Source organism: Ambystoma mexicanum, chromosome 6p (genome assembly GCF_040938575.1).
Source record: "Ambystoma mexicanum isolate Mex_15411 chromosome 6p, UKY_AmexF1_1, whole genome shotgun sequence".
In the NCBI taxonomy this organism is placed as follows: Eukaryota; Metazoa; Chordata; class Amphibia; order Caudata; family Ambystomatidae; genus Ambystoma; species Ambystoma mexicanum.
In genome coordinates this window covers 159,504,394-159,529,580 of record NC_090935.1, presented here as the reverse complement: position 1 = coordinate 159,529,580, position 25,187 = coordinate 159,504,394, and positions in this window count along the sequence as shown.

The following is a 25,187-nucleotide window of genomic DNA, read 5'->3' as shown; positions in this document are numbered from 1 at the left end:
TGTGCACTGGGCAGGTCAGGATGAGTTCGATCCATCCAAAGGAATATGACTGATCACGTACTCCATGTCAACACAGGCTACAGTGCAGAGCTAATCCACCAGCACCACATCATAACTCCAAGCGCAGTGTACCTGAGCGCACTGCACTCTGAGCATCGTATACCTGACTACTTCACTACCAGTGAAATGCCCAAAATGTGCACCAATGATCGCCTTTTACAAATGAAGTACGGTATTGACCCAGCACCAACCATGGCCTCACCATGGCCAGAGTGGGACTTTCACCCTCATGACCCTCACAGTTCACGGCCATGAGCACAAGGACATCCTGCGTCCTATGTACCGCCCACCCCCAGTATGAATGAGCAAGTGATGCTGCCTACGCAGGGCTGAACAAAGTGAGGGGCCCCAACTCCGAGGAGGAGGCACTAGGCACTGTCAGGTGATTAGAAAGGGTGGCTCCCACCACGCACCTGTGACACCAATCCAGCCCAGCGTTCCCAGCCAGACATGGACTGGTGCACTGTAACAGCAAGCAAAAGGGAAGGCCAACCAGCATAGAAGTGATCATCTCCTGGCACAGCGCCAGCGAAACACAAGCCACCCTGCCTGCCACACTAGTGGCCCTGGCTGCCTGTCACTAAGGTCTCCCTGCATGCCATGTCATCAAAGGACCAGGTTAAACGGGGCTTGAGAGAAATATCTGACGGACCGCCGGAGTTCAGCCGACAACTTGTGTCCAACCAGAGAACCAGGCAGCCCTGGGCCCCAACACCAAGAATCAGTGCTTTGGGCAAGACATGGTTTGCAGCTCGACATGCGCGTTTGTGCGCTCTCCTGCACCCCTGGAGGAAAGAGACACTCCAGACTAGGGGAACTTCGCTGAAGAGGGGGTGAGTGATGTCCTGTCTCCCCACGCCCTATCAACAGCACATGGAGTGGCGTGGACGCCCTGCGACCTGAGTCTCGCTGCTCTGAACATCAAGGGACTATGCTGATATGGCCCCTGGTACCCACCATGTGCAGCTTTGCCGGCCGTAAACCTTACCATCACCTGAACCCGGGAAGTGACTCCTGAATGGACGCTGATGGAAGACGAACTGGTATCCTGCAGTTCTGCAATTGCTAAAAGAGGACTCAGTAATCCTGTTTGTTGTGATGCTGTGAACCTGCATAGTAGTTATATGCTTTAAGTGGTCTTCGTAAAGAACAACATGTGAAGCTGTGATCCCACCGTTGCGGGGTGTGCATATAGCTCCGGCCGCCGACCATGGCGTTTTAGCAGTAGTTGCAGTTCCGAACCCCAGGTTAATAAAGGGTTTTGAAAATTGTGGTAGGACTTCCTACATTCCACCGGCAGCTCACTGACCACAACTGTCACCTGCTGAGTATGTTTAGAATGGGTTAGTATGTGTCATGTCTGTAACCATTTGAGTCAGCTATGTATGTGTTACTGGCATATCCTAATGTCTGTCTACCCCGCAAGTTCGAAAGTGATAAGTATTTTGTCGTTCTGTAATGGGTGGGATGCATGTATGTCCCAGCAATGTTTTGTTTGTTCTTTATGAAAAAGGAGAAATGTTATGTGTGACCCTCCCCTGTGCATTGCCCCTTTAAGGGGATGTGTCTCTCCCATGTGTATTGCCCCTTTAAGATGGGCCATGACTGTGATATGGCCCATGCTAATAAAAGGAGACCCTGCAGGCCCATGCAACAGAATGGCTGCAGACTCCAGAAGAGGAGCTACTGAGTCTGTGTCTCGTTGCATGTAGGCTGCAGGTTTACATGTGGAGGCCCAGGCCTGCAGGCCCTGATGCCGTGAGACCCTCATGCCAGTATGGTGGAAGATTTCCGCATGGTCATGGGCCTGGCAGGCTGTGCCCCCACCCCAGCTGGTGCTTATGCCCCATAGCACCAGAGGGCCTGCCGGATGTCCAGGGCAGGCCCCAACTCCCAAAGGCACTGGTCCTGTAATGTGCTGAAGTGAATAGCACCTGGGGTGCCTGCCGGATGTCCATGGTAGGCAACCCCCAACAGTAGACACAATCCGCCCATATTTGGTGTATCCCAAGCACCTCCTTCAGTAATGTCTGCGTCACCTCGCTTTCCTTCCACAGTTCTGAAGCAGCCCCCGCAAAATGAGAGCTTTAAAACAAAATAAATCGATGTCATTATCGTCTTATAGCAGAATCTTGTATCAGGATTCGGCAACAACCAGAGTCGGTCAGGCAGCGCTGGAAGTTGTGTTGTCAATGAAAGATATCCAGAACTGAGAGGGCCATTCTAGGCCTCATCCAACATGGCATCCGGACTTTCAAGATACCTCCGGGAGCATCTTTTTCCTATATCTGAACGTATCATTCAGATACGTCACATCTCTCCAAGTCCTGCCGGTTGCAATAACGCTTTATTTCCCATACAGACTGTCAATTTTACCTCTCTTCCAGTGTCTTTGTGTGTTCCCAACCTGACTTTAATCCGTTCTCTGCTCTCCTCACTCTCTCAGTTACCTGCCCTCTTGTGCTGTTCCCTTCTGGATTACCTCCTTCCTGGCATTTGCTTTTGACTGGCTTTTAACTACCCACGAAATACAGGACATCCAAGTCTCAATTTACGTGTTTTCACACCACAGCTTTTTTTTGTACCCATATCAGGTTTTTCCCCTTTTCCTTGGTCATCTCATGTGGGGTCCAGTGTCATCCAATTCTATGTCATAACAGGAGGCTTCATATTATGCATTACAATCTTTACTTCTGAACCACCGCAGCAAAGAAAAAGCTTTTACACACAAAAAAGTTTAAATAACAGAACTAAATAAATTTCACAGTCAATGTAAGGGGAACTCCCCAATCCAACATGGAGGACAGGTCATGCCCTGCAGATGACCAATGAGCAGGGACCCTCCTCTATATATGTCCTTTACTCTAATCCCAACTCCTCTTTCTTTGCTGCTGACACCACAGCTAAGTCAATACGGTTGAGGTGAACGTGCACAACCTGCTGTTATTTCTGTTAGAACTGATTTAATAAGATGTTTGATATAGTTCAATGGGGTGCAAATCCACTGGTAGGGTGCCTCTGTGAAATGGCACGCAAAGTGTAAGCAAAAAATGGGACCTTGGCTGTGAAGCCAACGGTGTGGGCTGCACACCCAAATACCACAGATGTGGTATAATTCGCTTTATATAAGCTTTCAAATGATTTACTCAAAAATTTCTCTCCATTTCGGGTGGGTTTTTTCGAAGTATGCTTGTTTATTTTCACATTGGAGCTCCACAGTTAGAAATCACTGATTTAGGCAGATACATCAGATGAGTTACAATTGGCCTATGTATTTCGGATTCATATCCTTCCTCAGGGCCAGCTCATGCTGGTTAGTACCCTTTCTAACCAATTACCAAGTATTATAATGTCCCACCATCAATTACCCATGAGTATTCGTGAGATTTCACACAATGTTCATATCACAATGTACCATATTCATAGAAACCATCAAGCACACATTTACAGGTAATCAGTGCCATATTGCCAAATTGAGGAAATGTGCATAGGGCCAGTTCACAGTTACCACCAGTTCGCCATCCCACACTGTCGAAACACAGCAGTAGCAGTCAGTATGTAATGCATATAGCCAATTCATTATTGCCATAGTGTTGTAGGTTCATGCAAAAACAGTCAATTTCCATTTGTATGAAGTATATTGAACATATACATGCGTGTTTTCATGTTGCCACGTATAATATTGGAAGTACAGGATAAAGAAAAAATGGTAATCTAAATTAGCAAGATTACTTGTTTCCGAAGAACTTGTTGTTGCAATATTCTCCTCCAGTGCTAACATAATGTTACACATGAGTACTAACCTGTGCCTGTTTCTGCCAATACGTGATCTAAAACAGATAGATGAGAATATAGAGGCAGTAAATTCTAATTGCCGCTTTTGACATTGCTAGATCCCAGTGTACAAACAGATTCATGATACGTCGTACCCTTGTGCTTCAAACGTGGACTTGTAAAGCAAATTTCTGCTTGTTATGAGAGCGAACCATGCGCTGCAAAAGATTATGGAAAATCATGATCAGAGCGCTGGTGGCATTCTATACTAATGTACTGCTGCCATGCAGCATTGTGCTCATACGTCATAATAATTGGTAACTGTCTACGGAGATGTTGCAGGTACGCGCGCTTCATTGCAGTGTTGATAAATGTGTTGGGGAAGTTACCATGGGAATGCTGAAAAGCATGTGATGGCAGCGGCCATCTTAAGCTAGTTAGAACCATGATAGATGCTTACCAAAAACCCATGTTTGTGCTCGCAACTCGCACTATTCATAGTGTCACTCTGGAGATACAACCAAACTGTCTTGGAACAAAGACACAAACTAATTTTGTGTTAAAACCAAACCGAATTCAAAATAAATACTTGTAACTTATGGAGGATATGTGTGCTATACTATCCTGTGTGTGTCTCCTAGTACTGTTGATACATTGGAGATAAGCGCTGCTTGGAAGACATAAACAGCTAAATGTTGTAGTAACAGCATCATGTTTCATGAAGGTTCGACCTTCCTGAAAAGCTCTTAGTCATTAGTCCCAGCGGTAAAAAGGTTATGTAAATATGGCACGTGTGAAATACATATTGCATACTAACCTAATGGTGTCTCTTGGTGTAATTAGTGCTGCATTAGAGATAAGTATGTCATCTGAAGGCTCAATCAGGTAAGTATAGATGTTAGTGTCTGAAATTATGCAGTTACGCATATTATTATGTTATATGCGTATTCAGTATCGTATATTATCATCCTGTATGTACCGATCTGAGCAGTCACCTTAAATAGAGTTCGATACTCATTATCATGAAATTTCACACATTAACCATCTAGTACATAAACTCTAATGTACATTTGCAATCGGGTACCCATACTTTGGTATGCACATCATTGTGTCCATTTTGATACCAAACATGAGTTTAACAAAAGATATGCATTATCACAAAAAACAGCTTAGGTCCAGTTACTCGTTCATTCCATTTGGTGCTAACAAGTCTAATCTCTCGATCCAAAAGGCTTCCTTCTGTGCTCGCCATTTCTTCATATCTCTGTTCTGTCCTCCTTTGGTTGGTATCACTTCCAATATCAAAAACCGTAGCTGCGTAATTGAGTGTCCGTTGTCCTTAAAGTGTCTTGCGACTGCCGAGGCCTGATTGTTGTTTCTAATGTTTGATTAATGCTCATTCATATGTATTCGGACCTTGTGTGACGTCTCACCGACATAATACTTCCCACAGGGGCATTTAATCGCATAAATAGCATTTTCTGATAGGCCTGTGGCGTGTTGTTTAAGTTTAATTCTTTCTCCTGTTCGTGGATGCGTCACCACACTACCTTTGATGACATTGTTGCAGTTGCCACAACTCATGCATGGATATGCTCCTGGATGCTTATCTGGTTTGATTGTAAGTGCTTTGCCTCCGGTGAAAACTAACATATTGCACAGATTATTACTTTTCTGGTATGCAAACACTGGTGGGTGCGGGAACAGGTCTTTTGTTCTTTCATCGCTAGTGAGTATGTTCCATCTGTTTTGAATGGTTGCTTTGAATGGAAAATTTGGCTACAAAAACTAACTCTGGTTTTCTTGGTTAAACGTTGTTCGCGCTCTTGTGTATCAGTCTTAGCACGAGACACAGATAAATAAGTCTCTGGGTACCCTCTCAGTTGTAGCCTTTCTTGTAATTTTCGTAACTGTATTTGACAATCTTGGGGATCACTGACAATTCTTTTTATTCCCAACATGTGTCCATAAGGAAAGTTTTGTAAGGTATTGTGGGGGTGAAAACTCATCTGATGTAGAAGATTGTTCTGATTGGTTTGCTTGGTATTGTTGATTTTGTTGTCCTTAATTACTGTTTGTACATCAAGGTAATGTATGTCTGGATTACCTATTTACAATGTAAATTGTATCCGCCTGTCGATGCCATTGAGGTACACCAAAAATTAGTCCAGTTTGTTCCAGTCTACTGTCCACGCCCCAAAGATGTCGTCTATGTAGCGCACCCATGTTTTTAGATGTTGCTTCCATCTATGATTGTTGAGAATATGTGTAGTTTCAAACTGATACATGGAACAGTTCTTATATGCTGGCGCCATGGTAGCCCCCGTAGCTGTCCCAGATACCTTTGAGTAATATTTCTGGTCGTACTTGAAACATGAATGTTTAGAAATAAAATCCAGAAGTATCATCAAAAACTCTTTCTTTGCTCAGATTACCCCTGTTTCTAGTAATAAAGTTCCAACCGCTTGTTGCCCCAGATCGTGGGACTACTAGTGTACAGACTAACAATGTCAATGCCAATTGTATATAGTATGTCATCTGCTGTTAGTACAATCCCATTGAATATTTTAAGAAAATGGGTAGTATCTTTAACATATGTAGGCGTAGCTTGGATGATGGGTTGTAAAAAGAAATCAATGTAAGACCCAAGTGGTTGCAAAATACTTTGTGTGGCGGCCACTAATGGCCTCCCTGGTGGATTTTAAAGTCGCTTGTGTATTTTGGGTAGGGTATACAGATGAGGCATTTTGGGATGAGTGGTTAGCAAGTATGAATTTGTTTTTGTGGTGATCCATTCATCATCAACAGCTCTGTCTAGTATCTCTTCTAGCTCCTTCTTAATGACTTGTATCGGATCTTGTTGTAATTGAACATATGTACTAAATCCGATAGTTGTCATAAACATTCCTTGTGGTACTGAGTGGTATCTTGAATCATTACTGCTCCAATATTATCTACCGGTCGAATAGTAATAGAATCTTCGGTAAATAAGGTTTTGATTTGTGATAGTTCGCCTCTGTTGAAGTTGTGTCTCTTGGGTGCATGGAACTGCACTTTCTTCAAATCGTTCAATACAATTTTCTGAACAATGTCCATTGCTGGTACATTAATTGGTGCACAGAATGTACTGCTAGGTTTGAACTCTATGTATTCTGTGGCTGTTTCTGGTGATGTTGTTGTCGGTGGTGATTCTGCAAAGAATGTTCTAAGTTGAAATTTGCGGACAAACTTATACAGTTCCATTTGAGTCTGGAATTTATTTGTGCTGTATGTAGGCACAAATTTGAGGCCTTTTTCCAGTGCTTGTACATCTCGTCCTGATAGAATTATTTTGGATAAGTTAACTACTATGTCTGATTCATTTGAAGTCTAGTCAGCATTCTTTGGTTTCTTCATCTTCCCTCACCTTGTCCTCTTCCTCTGTCTAAAAAACCTGTGTTCCCGATATTCGAGGGTTGTGTTTGTCTTGAGTCAGTCCCTGAAGTACCAGCTGCTTGGTTATCTGCTGCCGTCATATCCCCTTGGGCTTGGGTGTCTGATGCAGAACTACTATTACCGCTAGGTGCTTTATTAGGTCGTGGACCTTGTTGTTGATACTTGTCTGACCAAGTATATACCTCGTTGTTGAGATAATCGTATTTGTCACTTCGGAACTTTCTTCCCTTCCATGCTTCCAGATCTTTTTGGTAGCTTTCTAGTTTTTTGTTAATATCTGCGAGTATTTCCATGAAGGATTCAGCATCAGTGATGTCTGTAATGTCTTTAGACAAACTCTCAATTTCTTTCACCAGTTGCTCAATATTCCCTGAAAGTTCTCCAATGGTCAGCAATATAAGATCGAGTGAACATTTATTAAGAATCTATTCCCATTTTTCTACAAAGCCTTTACTCTCTTTACAAAGAGTGGGGCGCAGTGGTATGCACAGTCCTCTTGGTATCCTCTGAGCTTTATAATATCTACTAAGCGTTACAGTATGTAACTTGCGATTAATAATCTTCCTGATGGTATACTCCAATTGCTGATGGTCACTCCTTCTAGTTGTGCCTTACATGCTAGTCAGTCGTTGGCATAATACATTTTATTTCATATATATTACATATTATAGTGTGTAGAGTGTAGTGTTTTACTTATAGTAACACTTTTACTGCTTTCACTTTAGTATCATTAAGTTTGTATTATATTGAAGTGTTGAGGTCGCGTGAGACTGCCGCTTTATTATTAGCGGTTTCATTTTGTTGCAAGACCAGCTCCGCTCCGACAGAGTTTTCCTAGGTTCTTCAAGCCCAACGCGTGCGGTCCTTCTGGAAGCTTTTACTTCAGACCTGACGCGCATGGGTCTTCTGTGCTTAAGTAGCGCCGGTCAGCCCGACCCACTCCAGGCCCCACATACGCCAGTCTGTCTGAGACTTTTCGCTTCAGACCCGACGCGTGTGGGCCTTTCTGCTACGATAAATGTCCGCGTATGCGGCAGCACCAGTTGGCCCGCCCCATTTCAGGCCTACATGAACAGGTCTGTCAGAAGTCTTCACTTCAGACCCGACGCGTGTAGGTCTTTCCTGCAATAAATGGTGCTATTACCTTTGGATTTTTTAGCCTGGTAGGCCCCGCCCATTCCATTCCCAATGCACGTGGGCCAGGCAGAAGAGAAGCTGTTGCTTCAGACTCGACGCACGTAGGAGTTTTAATATATTTTAATATATTGTAATATATTTTAATATATTTTGGGTGTATATATATATATATATATATATATATATATATATATATATATATATTTATCTGTATTTTAATATGTTTTGTGATTGTCTTCGATAAATTCGCTGGTGTGCCACTCACCCCTGCCCACGTGCAAGCCTTTCAAAAGCTTTGCTGTTGTGCACGGGGGTCTTTCTCGTAAATGACATTTTCTCTGGAAAATTTTGGCACAGCTAGTTCGCCTTGCTATAGGCGTTCCAAAGCCTGCTCGGCTTCAGGTTTTGTCTGAATTCTGGTGCGAGGTTACCCCCTCATGTGCTGCTCGGTGCCACACCCTACTAGGGTGAGCAGATTGGATGAGCGCTTGCGCATTTTGTTTTCTCTGTTGTGGCGACAATATTAGCTGTGTGTAAAGAGTTTTAACCCTTACCTGATAGGTTTGTGGTTATATTAAATACAAATAAAGAATTATATTTCATTTCCTTCTATCAAATGTTAGAGGTTGGGGAAAAGTTTGTTATAGACCTGTAGAGGGCCTTCCCTGCCTAGCCAGCCATTAGTACCGCAGACCGTCCTCATTGGGCACTGCTTGGGTCAAACCTTATTTCCTCGCTAGCCTCAGCATTTAATAGACCTATAAAAGAGTTCTCTGATCTCTACTGTAAGGGAGAAACGGAACCGAAAAATTGAGCCAAACACCGACTAACCCAGCGGTTGCAAGCTGAAGGGTACCCTGACTTATTAGAGGCTGCCCCAAAGGCCTTTATGACACAGATAGAGTCCTGCGAATGCCCTCGGAAGCACCAGGAAGAGATGAAAATGTTCTATTAAATAAGAGAGAGGAGTCCCTGAAGGACCAGCTCATAAGAGAAACCTGCCGGGACAGACAGAGGCCACAGGTGGAGAGGGACAAGACTATTAATATCCACCGTCAATTCCTCTAGGGCTGGGAACTACCCCCGGGAAGGCCAACACTAGCATTGTCCTCTGCTTGCGCACCTGAACCAGGACTCTTGCTTTCATGGCAAAGGAGAAAAAACATACGAAAAGGGAACCGACCAATCCTGGAGGAAAGAGTCTGAAGGCAGTGCACTGGGATCCAGATTCTAATTGTAGAGCTGGGGAACCTAGCATATAAGGCACGAGGGAAAGAGAACCACTTAATCGGAACCCAAAAGTACAAGACCTTGGCAAAGAGAGAGTCCTGTCTAACATCAAGTTGCTCCTGTCCTGGAGATGTCTTGGAAAAAAACAACCATAACAGAGTTTCTGACTCCTGTAAAATATTCCGCTTTGAACATTTGACTATGCTCCAGACAGCTGACATGCAGTTGCTTCAATAAAGTGAACCGCCACTGCCCGTGGAAACCTCCTATCCTGGCACACCCAGCTCAGTCTGCTGGTATCTGACTCCGGAAAGACATCCGGAGAGGGAACGGAAAATGTGCTGTGTCATTCTAGGCATTCATGAGCCTGAGTCACTAAAGGAGCTCCAATCTGACCTCAGGGAACAGAAACCTAACTGCAAGAAAGACAGATTTGTGCGAAGATGTTTGGACTTGAGGTGTTATAATGCCCTGTAATGGAGAGGGGAGGGAACGATGACTCCGATGGAACTGTTCATCTGCCCACCCAGGTTAGCTATCTGTGGGGATACCTCCCTTTCAAGGGGAGAAGATGGATTACTTCCTTACGTAGGAGAGTCTGTTGTCCGGAAGGATGAAGATGCAGAGTTTAATCTCTTGTTTTTATAACAAAAACAACCCCAGGATTGTAAAAGGGACACCGCTAACTCCACCTGATTCGAAAGAGACTGCGAACTGTAACCTAAAACAAGTATAACGTCAAAGAGATATTATCCGAAACCCCTTGGACTTAAGGTGAGCCATCATCCTTTTAATTAACTCTGTGAAGCATGAAAATGGCCAAACCGAAAGGAGGGACATTGGCAAGTAAGAGCTCCGCAGTGGACATGAAAGACAAAACTCTTGCTAAAGAGGAGAAACAGGATCCATCTGGTACTCATCCTTGAGGTCTAAGTTGATCATACAATCCAATGATGGAAGAGGCAAGGAAAAAGCAGACACAAGAGGGGAAATACTCAAAATGAACTCCTTTTACTGACTGCAAAACCTGCGGATATGAGGTGAACACTTCCCACTGCTGAAGAAAAACCTGGCTAGCCTGCCTCCTAAACTTGTGAGGGAAGACAAAAACCTCTAGCATGTGAGGCATTACTGGAGGCAACCTAGGTCTTGCAGCACACCTGCTGGTACAACCTCTCTAATGGAGCCAAAAACATCTTCAAGGGTAAAACTGGGTTTGTGCCCCTCGAGCAGAGGAGTAATTGTGCGCACCTCTTGATGCGCCTTGCCTGGTATGGGTAGAGCCCTGGAAGAAACAGCCAAAGGAGCGTGCTCTATTCCCCTGAGGAGCAAAGATCTTAAACAGTACCCTTCCCTAATGGCAATTTGGGATGAAGAGATATGCGAAGAGATATGTGGAAATCTAGGTGTTAGTGATGCCGAGCAGGCTAATTTTCCCCAAAATCCAGCCCGCAGTACTTGTAAAACAATAGGCAATCAGCCAGTTCCAAGTCCATGTGACCGGACCCAACACATCCAATAACCTGCCTTGACAACTCCTCGAACTCATCTACCCCCTTTATTTGGTGTCTGTCCCTTTGTGTGGGACCAAAAGAATACTGTGAAGTGGTCTATTCCTAGAAACAAGGCCACCTTTTTAAGAAAGAAGGATGAAAAATGTAACCCCCCAGCAACGAAAACTGACCCTTTTTTGAGGAGAAAAAATGGGGTCTAAGTTAATCTTGCGCCTTTCTGGAGGCTAATCCCAGACCTCTGGGCTGTCAGTAGAAGAAATAGGGATTGCGGGAAGCAACTATCAGATCCAAGGAGGAACAGTCGGTACTTCTCCTACTCACTTTCCTGATCCCTTACCATGGGAGGAGCAGGGGGTGGGGGCATGGGAGGACTGAGTTGTTCTGTACCTTTATTGGATACACTAATGCACCTACAGGGAGCTTGAACCGGAAAGAAGAAATCCCTCAATGGGAAGGATGATTACTATGCTCACTGCATGACATACACATAGACCTGTGTATTCTGAGTGGACACAGCCTACAGGCGCTGTCCCACCCGTCATATTTATTTGGAATACGACAGCCAAGAGTTCATCAAGGCATCTCAGAAGGGCAAAGGCAAAAGCTTCCTCCTGCCATGGCCAGCCTAAATAACTAAAAAAGGCTCCATGGATCTGTCCTTTCCTTTGTTATCTGCTGGCGGCAGCCTTGCATACTAATAGAGTATACTTCAAACAAGCCCACATAGGGCCCAGCTGATAGAGGTTAACAAAGGAGACAGGAAACCCCAACAACCTTTGTTATGTACAGTGTCAATGCAAAGCCAGCTCCTGCCTCTCAGTATCAGTGCAATAACCTGTCATATCCACTATGTATTTACAGTAGTCATCCACGCAGGGCAGCCACATTCAGAAGGTATGAGTATGTGGTTTGGCAGCGACCAAAAGTCTGGTCCCGCCACAGCTTCAATGGAAACCTGCCACTTTAATCAGGAACCACAGAGAGGTCAATTAACCAGAGAGGCCCTTTGATCCACAGCAGACAGGAAGATGGGTGCGACTTAGTATTACATGTTTTCACCCTGTTACCTTTTCTGTTGCAAAGTTCTCTGGTTATGACCTCATGCATACAGGAGATTGTTTGTGGGGACCTAAGATTGGTTCATTAAGGTAGGGTCAGCCGACGCCAATAACTGGGGTTTATTTCGCTCTAAGAGAGGGTTAAGCCCCTCTTCTGGCAGATCATCTGAAAACTTTGCAAGGTGTAAAAAGAAGAATTCATTTGGACCATGGTTGAAGGTACAATCTGAAGTTACAGTCTGCCTTACAGCTTCCACCAGTGAAGGACCAAAGTGGGAAGCAAGATCCCTCCCCTAAACATCTCCCAGGGAACAGAGGGAGATACTGAATCCAGAGGAGCCTCCAACAGCTCCAGAACCGGTACCCAACCAGCATAGAGCGTATCCTGCTAGGCTCTGCAGCAAGCTTCCTAGGTGGGAAATACCAGAGAGTCTCTGAACCAAACCAAGAACAAGGCAGTTTCCCGCAACACTCTTCTGAGCTTTGGGCCATCCGCCTTAAAAGACGACACAAGAAGCCCAATGAAGATGCTATGAGGCGTGTATCGACAAGCCTCAACCAGCGTCCGCCTTAAATGACATTTTTGAGCCAGTTGAGCCCCTTGAGCTGCAAGCGACTGCACCGCTGACTGTTGTCATGCCGCAGCCGTTAATGTCATCCAAGATGCCTCGACCAGTGCTTCAGACCCGCTAACCAGCAATGAGACAATGATTCCTGACCTGAGCCACCGTGAAGGCCAGCCTCTAACCATCCGTCCAGCCTCGCTCGCCAAACTGCCTGCCACATGATACCCGCAGCTGTCTTCCATCTTGAACTCTGTCGCAACCGACCCGACCCTGTCGAGCACCAAGAACCTCTACAAGCACAAATTACATTGCGGTTCTGTCATCCTGGTCCTTCCCCGATAGCCCTTAGTGACATTTTATGACCCATTGCTCCCAGTACTGAAACCCAATATCCCTGAACTATTGTGATTAATTACTTTACTGACTAACCTCCTATCAGTATCCGGAGCGCATCCCTTTTCCTTCTGGAAACTGTCTGACCTCTGCATTCCTTTACAGGGTGGGTTGTATTTTGTAGTGTGCGCAAACTGTCTGTTGATTAATAATAAAGTAGATATTTGTATACAACATTGACTGGACAGTCCCTTTTATCATTGGGTAATAATTGTATTTTCACTGTGTTGCAACTAACCAATGATCCACAACCTTGTGGAGATAAGGCTGCCGTTCTGTCCACATTCCCAAAATTGGACAAGGAGGTTTACAATGTGCTTGTGTTTCCAATCTGTTTGGATCCCTTCTGGTGTAAATAAAGGTGTGGGTCTGATTGATGGTTTAGAAACCGATATTCATTCCAGGACCAGTGGTGTCCCAGAAGTTGATTTATCACATTGGTGGCAGCGGTGGGTTCTAGTTGGAGCCTTGCGCACAGCTTAGTCACCCAACGATAAGCGTACTGTTCCAAGCAATGTTTAGACACTGCTAGGTATTAGTAATAATTATGGATCTTGACATATAGACTGTGAAAGGCATGAGCAAGAACAGCCTGTGCGTCCTATGTCAAGAGAGGGGACTTCCCCACAACACTAAGGTTAATAAACCTGAGTTGCTGACCAGCCTCCAAGTATGGATAGTAGCGAGGGCGGTCGGGGAGAAGACCCCAGGGGACGGGCGAAGCCCCGTGTACCCTAACAGAAAACACATTCCGGGAAGGGTGGAAGATGACGAGGAAGACAGCATCAGCAGTGTTTCTTGCCAACCATCCAGCTGGGGGGCAAGCTTGGTTTCTCAACACTCAAGAGTGTCAGTGAGATCGGCGGCTAGTGCAGCATCCCGCAGGTCCAAGGCCTCTAATAGCACAGTAATTGTTCCGGCTGTTAATGAGGTAGAGGCTAGAAAGCACCTGCTTGAAGAGAGGAGACTAGTGTTAGAGGAACAGAAACAGCGGGACATGGTCACCATAGACCTTCGCAAGCTGTTGCTTGAAGAGCGTAAGGAGGAAAAAGATCCACCACTACCGAAATCAGCAGTAGTGGCTCAAACCAGAGTGCCGGAGATAAGCCTCGGCAGCACATCCACACAGACCTAGTGCAAGCTTACGAAATGGGGAAGGACATTTTTGACTGGTTTGAAGCACTCTGGATGGCTTTTTAGCTACAGAAGGTGGACGAGGTACTGTGGGGTGCAGCCCTTATGAGTCGCTTACCAGGGACTGATGCAATTCTAACTCTTAGAAAAGGCCCATTTATGAAAGCATGAAGGCGGCCCTCCTCAGGAAGTTCCATATGATATGCTATAAGTCATTTATAACATACCTGTACACAAGTGTTTCTAGGCGCGAAACCCCAGAACAGTATCTCAAGAGCTTGAGAGAGCTCAGAAAGAAAAGTGGGCAGACCTTTGAAGCGTTCACACACTTGTCGTTGCAATATCAAAGCGGGTGGATGGGTGGCTGGTAAAAAAGGGATGTGCAATTTGATTGTGTGTGAGCGTGTTTTGAAGAATTGTGAGGTTGACCTATACCAGCATCTTGTGGACAAGACTATCACAGACCCTAGGGAGCTTGAAAAGGTTTGTGAGTACTCAAGTCCATAAAAAGGCTCAGGCAAGCACACCCAAAACTGAAGAGAAATCTTCTGACAAAAAAGTAAACAAGGATGGTAAGGACAAAGGTCCAACCCACTCCTCTTCGAAAAGTCAAGTCCCCAAAAGAATGAAGGGAAATCCCAAAACTTTAGTTCAACTGTACACACTGAAAAGAAGAGTGCAGGCACCCCTAACACTGGGACACCTGCGTTCTCACCACTGAAAAGTTGGTATGTGTGTAAGGATCTGGGCCATAGGAGCGGGGATCCTGTGTTCAAGCCATAGTGAATGTTGGTCTCATTTAAGAGGTCATCCTTAGTGTGGGCCTCCTTGAAGAGGACTTCTCACTAGGCTAAGGAGTGGCTGAATGTGGATTGGTTACACTGAGTGGAAACGGTGCTGGGTCTCCAGAAGAGATTCCAGTTCCCAATAATGCTCAAATCTATTTACAACATGTGTACATAAATCGACTAAAAACTCCTGCCATCTGAGACACTGCGTCTAGCATCACTGCTGTCACCCAGCAGTGGGTACAGCCAGGCCAATATATTGATGGGCCTGATTGTGGCATCAGTGGGTTTGATGGAAAGAGTAAGTGCCCCTTGGTTATAGTAGAGTTCAGCCTGCGAGGTGAAACAACCCAGCGCCGTATAGCAGTGCAAGACTCCATCTCTGTCCCATGTCTGTTAGGTAATGATCTTCCTGAACCCAAGATAGTCGCAGCAGCTAGCCGATCGAAGGCCAAAGAGATTGCCAGAGTGAACACTCTCATTTCCTTAGGGCCTGGAGTGCTTCCAGAGAGCTTGTTGGAAGGACCGGCGTGGCCGGTGGCCCCTAGTCCAGTTCCACAGATTGCTGAGATGCCTACTGCTGCGGGAGAGGGGCCAGTAGCCACTGAGGGCCCTACTTTGTTAGTAGGGGTCTAAGTGACTTCAGAGTTGCCTGGCGCAGTGCAGAAACAGAGGTTGAGGACAAGCTGGGCGCAGATCGGAAGAGCCTGCCAAAGCTGGATGGGTTTGCATCAGCAGGGGGCCCAGTCCTGGTGTCTTGGAGACGAAGAACAAAGGGGAAATCTATCAAACAAAGTAATTGAATGATAAAATTGATCTCTATAATCTCTACGAGTGCCGACTGTGGTCACCTCACGGAGCCTAATCAGGGGCACTCCAACTTGTGCATGCAGTATTATCTACGCTTGGGACATTTGCCCCCCCCCCAAAAGAAAATACAAAGCAACCATTGCAGGAAAAGCACTTTCCATTGCAGGAAAAGGCCGCAGTGTTGTGCGATGCAGGTACGCAGGAGACTCTGCCCGGCGACACATAGCACGCAACGCAACTTCCACGCTCCAGAGCCTTTAAGAACCGAGGATCGGATCCTCTGCGGCAAAGCACTCGCAGGACAAGACTGCAATGTTGTGCAATGCAGGTAGGCAGGAGATGCTGCCCCATGACATGTAGCAGGCAATGCAACTTCCACGCGCCAGAGACTTTAAGAAACAAGGATCAGACCCTCTGTGCCAAACTCCTTTCTTGAAAAGGCTGCAGTGTTGTGCAATGCAGATATGCAGGAGATGACACGTATTACGCAACACAACTCCCACGCTCCTGAGCCCTTAAGGACTGAGGATCAGACCCTCTGTGGCAAAGCCCTCGCAGGACAAGGTTGCGCTGTTGTGCGACGCAGGTACACAGGAGACACTGCTCGATGACACGTAGCAAGCAACGCAGCTTCCACACGCCCGAGCCTTTAAGAACTGAGGATCAGACCCTCTGTGTCAAAGCCCTCGCAGGACAAAGCTGCTCTGTTGTGCGACGGAGGTATGCAGGACACACTGCCCGACGACACGTAGCACGCAACGCAACTTCCATGCTCCCAAGCCTTTAAGAACTGAGGGTCAGACCCTCTGCGGCAAAGCCCTCGCAGGAAAAGGCCATGCTGTTGTGCGGCACAGGTACACAGGAGACGCTTCCCGATGGCACATAGAATGTAATGCAACATCCAAGCTTCTGAGCCTTTAAGAACCGAGGATCAGATCCTCTGCGGCAAAGCCCTTGCAGGACAAGGCCACAGTGTTGTGTGACACAGGTGCACAGTAGATGCTGTCCAATGACACGTAGTACGCAGCGCAACTTCCATGCTCCCGAGCCTTTAACAACCAAGGATCGCACCCTCTGTGGCAAAGCCCTCGCAGGACAAGGCCACGGTGTTGTGCGACACTGGTACGCAGTAGATGCTGTCCAACGACACATAGCATGCAATACAACTTCCATCATCCTGAGCCTTTAAGAACCGAGGATCGGACCCTCTGCAGCAAAGCCCTCGCAGGACAAGGCTGCGGTGTTGTGCGACACAGTTACACATGAGACGATGCCTGATGACACGTAGCAGGCAACGCAACTTCCATGCTCCCAAGCCTTTTAGAATTGAGGATCAGACCCTCTGCGGCAAAGCCGTCACAGGAAAAGGCCATGCTGTTGTGTGGCACAGGTACACAGGAGACGCTTCCCGATAACACATAGAATGTAATGCAACATCCACGCTTCTGAGCCTTTAAGAACCGAGGATCGGATCCTCTGCGGCAAAGCCCTTGCAGGACAAGGCCACGGTGTTGTGTGACACAGGTACACAGTAGATGCTGTCCAACGACACGTAGCACGCAACACAAATTCCATGCTCCCGAGCCTTTAACAACCAAGGATCGCACCCTATGTGGCAAAGCCCTCGCAGGACAAGGCCACAGTGTTGTGTGACACAAGTACGCAGTAGATGCTGTCCAACGACACGTAGCACGCAACGCAACTTCCATGCTCCCGAGCCTTTAAGAACCGAGGATCGGACCCTCTGCAGCAAAGCCCTCGCAGGACAAGGCTGCGGTGTTGTGCGACTCAGTTACACAGGAGATGATGCCCGATGACACGTAGCAGGCAACGCAACTTCCACACGCCCAAGCCTTTAAGAACCGAGGATCAGACCCTCTGCGGCAAAGCCCTCGCAGGACAAGGCCGCAATGTTGTACGATGCAGGTACGCAGCAGACGCTGCCCCACGACATGTAGAAAGCAATGCAACTTCCACGCTCCTGAGCCTTTAAGAACTGAGGATCGGACCCCTGCGTCAAAGCCCTCGCAGGACAAGGCCGCTCTGTTGATCATCGCAGGTACGCAGGACACACTGCCAGAGGACACGTAGCACGGAATGCAACTTGCATGCTCCCGAGCCTTTAACAACCAAGGATCGCACCCGCTGTGGCAAAGCCCTCGCAGGACAAGGCTGCAGTGTAGTGCGACGCAGGTGTTTGGTGGCGATGGGGTAGCGGTGCAGACTGTGAGTGTGGGTGAAATCTCCATTCATCTGCTTCCATAAGGTAAGAAGGTGTGTGGAGGGAGAGTAGCATTGCTGCACTTCACGCAACTCCCCGACCTTGTGTGTCCGTCCCCTTCTGCCTGTTCCACATGTGCTTCCTCATGCAACTTGGCCCACTACCCCGATCCAGCGCCTCCTTTTCCCTTTGGCCTGTTTCCATGTGCACTTCCCCACACACTGAGGGCCAGCTTCCCCCGGCATTGCGCATCCTTTTCCCCTTCTTCTTGTTTCCACGTGAGCTTCCCCACGCAACTTGACCCGCTTCCCCAGGCCTTGCGCATCCTTTCACCTTCAGCCGGTTTCCATGTGCGCTTCCCCACCCAACTTAAGCCCTGCTTCACCCGGCCTTGCACGTCCTTTTCTCCTTCTGCCTGCTCCATGTGCACTTCCCCATGCTTCTTGGGCCCTCTCCCTCCTCTTCCTCTTCTCAGGTCCTCTGTGACAAGTGTATTGTTTATTTGTTTTGTCTCTGCGCTCTCATGCTCTATTGCATTGTGACTATTGTTTTGTAGAGTTGTTACATTGCTTGCATTTCTCTTCTTACTCCTCCAGATTCTCTAGGATTTCTAGTGTTGGCGTATTTTGTTTTGCACTCTAAGGCTCTATTGTATAGTGACTTTGTACTTTATACTTGATGCGTTGTTTGCATTTCTCTTCTCACTCCTCCAGGTCCCCTAGGATTACCAGTGTTGCATATTCTGTACTGATCTACACTTTCACAATCTAGAGTGTTGTGACTATTGTATGGTACTTTTGTTGCTTTGTCCTGCATTTCGCTTCTCACTCCTCTAGGTCCCTCTTGGGTTACTAGTGTTTTGTGTTTGTAACTTACTTACTTCCCCCCTCATTTGTGCCCCTTGTGTGTGACCCCTCCTGTATCTCCCTCCTTGAGTGCCACTAGTGTGTTACTCCCCCACCACTCCTGCTTGGTCCTCCCCTCCTTACTCTCCGCCCTGCACCCCTCCATGGTGCCCCCAGTCTCCTCTATCTTCTCTAACTGCTATTATTTTTTTTTTTTGCTATTATATCTCATATCCTATCCCTCTCACTTGGTCCGGTTGTAAGAAGCTCAAAAGGGACATCCTGGACTCCAACCCAGGACTCCCTATCCCTGATACCTACACCAGTGCTTCCTCCAGACAAACCCCACCAACATCCTCTTTGAAGTGCCCCTCTCCGGGCCTATGGGCCCCCATCTGGTCTCTGTTATCTTTCCTTTGTCCTCCTTTCCCATTAATGGTGGTACTCATTGGGAGGTCCTCCTGACCCCCTTCCACTCCTCCAAGACCATCATTAATGGATATTTGAATGGCCTCATCTTGGTCCAGGGCCCTTAGCCAAATATCCTCCTTTTCGATAGACACTTTCCGCGTCTCATCAACTTCCTTCCTTCCTTCTCCTGCTACTCCTACCTACACTTCTCTGGCTCCTCCGCCACCTTCCTCCTCTGCACCTCTCTGGCACCCTCTTCTTCCTCTCTGACTACCCTGCCATCTCCCCATTCCTCCTCTGCCCACTCTCGTGCATTTCTAACACCTCCGCTGGGCATACCTCATGCCTGTACCCCTCCATGGAAGTCTTTCAAATGTGGCAATTGGTCCACGTCGCTACTCTTAACTCTCGCTCTGCAATCAAACACTCGTCTGACATCTGCCGACTCCTCAAAGAGGTTGATCTGGATTGACTCGGTCTTACATGGTTCGCGGCCAGCTCTGTCATGAGTTTTGACACTCTCTTCCCTGATGGCGAACCCAGAAACAACCGCCCTGGAGGTGGAGTAGCCCTGATCTTCCCGGAGTGGATCCCTGCTTCTATCATTGTTACTCCTCTTTTGAATGCCTGGTCTGCAGGCTCTCTATCTCTCCTGGCAGCTCTCTTACTGTGGCTACCATCTACAGGCCACCTGGCCAAGTGTCCCTATTCCACTCTGAATGGACTGACTCCCCTTCTCCCTCCATGCCTCTACCTCTCAACTTCTCCTCCTCGGAGACCTCAACATCCACTTGGACGCTTCTAGCCCCTGCTCTGGGCACATTTGCAATCTCTGCGACTCTCTCTATCTCTATTCTTCCCTCTGGCCCGACTCACTCTGCAGGGCACAGCCTAGATGCTCTGATCTCGTCAGACATCCCCCTCTCCAAACCTCTCACCGCTCCTCTCTATTGGACTGACAACTTTCTCCTCTCCTCTCACCAGTCGCTCTCTGTGCCCCAGGTTAAACATGCCCAAGCACTCCCACCCACCTTCTCGGTCATCCGGCCCATGAAACGTGTGTCAGTGGAGGCTTTCACCGCTACTTTCTCTCCTCCTCCTACAACCTCTGGCTGACTCACACTCTGACACAGCTCTTTCCAACCTTCATCTCTCAATCTCTAACTCCCTGGAAGTCCTTGCCCCTGTCATGAAGATCTGTTTGAAGCCCACATCCAAGTGCAACTTTTGGTACGATTCCGACCTCGCCACCTTTAAGGGCAAGTGTAGGTTGTTTCAGAGGAAGTGGAGGGCATCAAGCTCATCCTCCGACAAACTGGTCTGCCGCCTGCTCCAAAGGCAATATAGACGTTCTGTCCTGTCCAAGAAGAGAGCCTCCATCCACGCCCGAATCTCTGCAGCCTCTAAAAACCCGGCTGAACCTTTCAAAATCGGCAAGGAGCTGCCCAGCCCTGCTGCAGTCTCTACCTATCCTGTTCCCTCCCAGGCCCTCTGCACGGCTCTGGTCTCTCATTTCACCACTAAACCTCAGGACATCCTGTCCACTCTCCTCATCCACTACCTTCTCTTCCTCTCCCTCCACCATTCCAGGCCCATCTCCAGCCTTCCCTCCTCCTCCTTCTACTTTTTCACTCCCAACGATGTTGCTAAACAAGTCTGATCTATGAAAGTCTTGTCAAAGCAGGTGCTCCCCCGCTCCTCCAGAACCATCAAGGACCACATTGATACCCTCGCTCCAGCCTTGGCCAATTTCTGCAATCACTCTTTTGCCACTGGAACTTTCCTTTCCCCCCTTAAGTACTCCCTTGTGCACCCCCTCCTTAAGAAGCTCTTTGACCATCCTTCCTCTCCGACAAACTACTGCCCGATCACCATCACTCCTTTCCTGGGTAAACTCCTGGAAAAGCTGGCCATCTCCCAGCTTAATCTCGATACTGAATCTGTTGGTTGTCTCCACGACCACCAGTCTGGCTTCAGAGCAGCCAGAAGCACAGAAACTGCTGCCCTGAGCACCCCTAAAGACATTTGCTCCAATCTAGACTCTAACCTTCCTTATATCCTCATTCTCCTTGATCTATTTTCTGCTTTCGATAAGATCAACCACGCCATCCTGATCCATCGTCTCTGTGACAACCTGGGCATAACTGACCAGGCCCTCGCCTGGTTGACCTTTCTCTCTGAACGACCCTCGCAGGTCCAAATTGGGTCCTTTCTCTCTACCACCTTTCTCTCTACATATGGTGTTCTCAAAGGGTCTAACATCTCTCCCTGGCTTTTTAACCACTACCTGGCACCTCTGGCTCACCTCATCTCTATCTTATTTTCTAACTTTCAGTGTTATGGGGATGACACTCAGCTCTCCTTCAGGCTCCCCCCCAGCCACTTCTGCTCTCTCGCTCATACCTAACTCTGTCCGCAATTCAGGAATGGTGTGCTTCCAATGATCTCTGCCTTAATGCCAGTAAGACTGAGATCCTTCTCATTGGGACACCTGCTCACGCTTTCCCTCTTTCACTCTGGCCACGCGCCCTGGGACTTCTACATGCAATTTCCTGTGAGGCAAAAAACCTTGGTGACACCTTCGACTCCACCCTCTTCTTTTCTCCTTCCATATATGAAGTCTCGAAGAAGTGACACTATCAACTGCACCTCCCCCAGAAGCTCACTGTCTCCAAAGCCGTGGTTTTCTCTAGGCTGGATTACTGTAACTGTCTCCTTCTAAATCTGCCTGCCTCTACTCTTCGTCCTTTGCAACTAATCCAGAACAGGACTGCAAGCCTCGTCCTTGGCTTCAAGCCCAGGAATTGTATGTCTCCAGTCCTGAAATCTCTTCATTGGCACGCCCTGTGGCTGCAAGGATCAGGTTCAAGACCTTATGCATCGTCCACAAGGCTTTCTGGGGCCTGGGACCACACTGCAACCAACGCTCCCTTCCCAAGCATCTTCCTTCTCGAGCCCTCCGCTCATCCACCTCCAACTCTCTGAGGGCCAGACGCTTCTCCAGGCAGAGAGTGGGGGGTAGATTGGTGTCTTTGGCTGGGACCTCCATCTGAAACACGTTCCCTGCCTCTTTCAAACTTGAGCAAGACCACCTAAGGTTCCGGAAGCAACTCAAGATCTTACTTTTTGCTTCTGCTTTCTCTCTCTCTCCCCCTGCTGATGATCCTGCCTGCTGCGCTAACTGATTACCTGGCCGCCCCCTGAATTTACGGGACCAGCCTCCTGCACAACCAGTTGCTCCCTGCACTGCCCCCTGACCCCGCTACCACTTAGGGACTCTATCTGCAACCCTACAGTCCCCTGATTCCGTACACTTATTGAGCCACCTCTCTGGCAGCACTTACCGTGTGACCACTGCACTCTCCCTCACACCCCAGCACTTCTCCTTCTCCCTCCAGCTTGCACGTAGGCATAGTAAGATCATTTGTTTTGCCCTCCTTCTGTCTTCCCTTCCTTGCCTTTTCGTGCCTAGAAACACTTGTGTACAGGTGCATTATAAATGACTTATCATATATCATTAATCCAATGACTTTGCATTCCGATTCGTCCTCCGGCACACCCGGTCCAACCTGAAGAATTTTAATTACTTCTACCTTTGTCTGCTGGGTGCACCCATCATGATGATTCTCTGATGTGGAGACTGCACCAGGCCACCTGTAACCCACTCATGAGAGAAGTGAGCTTTGTGAATACTGTAGTAATGTTCTTGTTGTACATTACCTATTAGTGTGCTGGTTGTCAGTGGAATTTGATGGTGTCATGTGGAATGTTGGTGGTGTTTGAATGATGATGTGTGAGGTAGACACTAAGAGTTATAGTGTTCAATTGAGCATGAATAAACCTATTAACTCACCTAGTTTCCTGCGTGGTGTGTAGCAGAAGAACCCCAACTGTGATCACTTCACTTGTGACGAGTTTGGAGCTGCTGAGAAGGGAGAGGCACTGCCCATGGAGAAACCCATCCAAGGAGGTACCGGTGAATACTTGCAGGCCGGGCAGATCAAGGAGAAGATGTCAGGAGTCCTGTTTGACGTTTCTCCTAACGGAGAGGGGAGCGAGACTAGCAATGTGCCTGTGTCCGGGTGCAGCAGGAGTCCTGTGGCCGGGCAGCACGGGGGAAACAGTTGTTAGAATCCTGTGACCTGGCGATACAGGTGTAAGTCAGAGGCCAGCTAAGCCAGCTGCATCGTTGCCACATGGAGGCAGTTTTCATGTACTGGCACGGTGCCTGCAGTATGGATGGCACAATGGGACAGGTGCAGGTGTCTACTTCGGCCAGCCGGCGCAGTACTGAGCCTGGGCTGGGCAGTCAGGCAAACAGCGTTGTGCCTGTTTCAGAAGAGGCAGGTGTCCAGGTTGGCAAGGGAGGCCATGCTGGGAATGGAGGGGTAGTGAGGATTTCCATGCCCTCAGGTGGTGAGAAGGGTCTGGGACCAGTGAGTAGTGTAGATTACGGTGTAGTGCTGTTCATAGAGTGGGGAGAGTTGCAAGCTATAGGTAGTTGGGCTGTTATAGGTAATGCTGGCTGCAAATACAGTAGAGACAGAGATATGCCCCGGTCCGCACTTCAAGGAGTTATGGTGACATCACACAGGTTTCAGGGAGCGAAGCAGCCCCATCCCGTGGAATGTAGCATTACCATGGTATGCAGCCTGGGTTCTCTTGCCAACATAGAATGCAAGGGGACAAAAAGGAATTTTGCAGATCTCATGAGGCCTCCATTTGGCGATCCTGGCCATGGAACAGAGCAACATAGGTGTTGTCCCTCTGACGTGTTTTTGCCCGATGAACCAGAGTGAAAGAGGGGTCGCCCCTCCAATGCGCTTTTGGGCATTGATCGAGGCCCCATATGCACTGTGATTTTGGGCACGGATCGATGCCCCATCTGCACTGTGCGAGAGCAGTCCTCCAAGGAGTTGTGTGTGGAGTGTGGCGGACCGTTTCAGGGAGCTGGATCTGGATTTATAGGGGTTTTATGTTCAGCTGAAGGCCCTCAATCGGTCTGAAGACTGAGTAGTTAAGTTGGATTAGGAGTATGGGTGAGGCCTGTGATTTTCGTGTTGTAGTGCCAGTGTTGTGGCCTCTGAGTTAGTGTTCTATTGTGGGTTGGTCATGAGATGATGTTGTTTGGGGCCTGTAAGTGTTGGGTGAGTGTTCATATTGAGGCCCCTGGTTATTCCTTTGGTGCTATTTAATGTTGCCAGGTTTATAATGTTTCATGCCTTCATCTATTACCTGATATTCTTGTACTGGCGGGTGTGGGTAATTTACCTCGTGGGACACTCTGTGTTTATTTTCAATCCAGGATGTTTACTAAATTTACTAGTGTTGTGGGACAGTAATTCTTGTTTCCTTTTGGGGGCAAACTTTGGACATGTGGGTGTAGGGTATGTCGTAATTTTTATGGTGGACATTTACTTGCTTGATGCTCATTGAAAGTACCTTGCAGGATGGCATTAAAATGTTTTTGCACTCATGCTGTTGCGTTAGTATGGTCTCTGTTTGTGTTCAGTGGTGTGCAGGGTGGTGTTCAGTTTGACTGTTGCTTACAATTGTGGAGGTTGTGTGAGGTGTTTTAGGCTGTTGGTTACTGAACCCACGGATGGGCCCTTTAAATCAGTAACACGTCATACAAGGATGCCTATGCAGAATAACTCTTACACCAAATAATAAGACTGATTCAGGAAGTTGGCAAACTTTCTCCTCCAACTTTTTTATTTTCAATTGTCTAAAGCATGGACTTACAACAGACATCGACAGATGTTCAATCATGCTCTCAATCATTTTGCATGAAAAACACACTTAAGTACA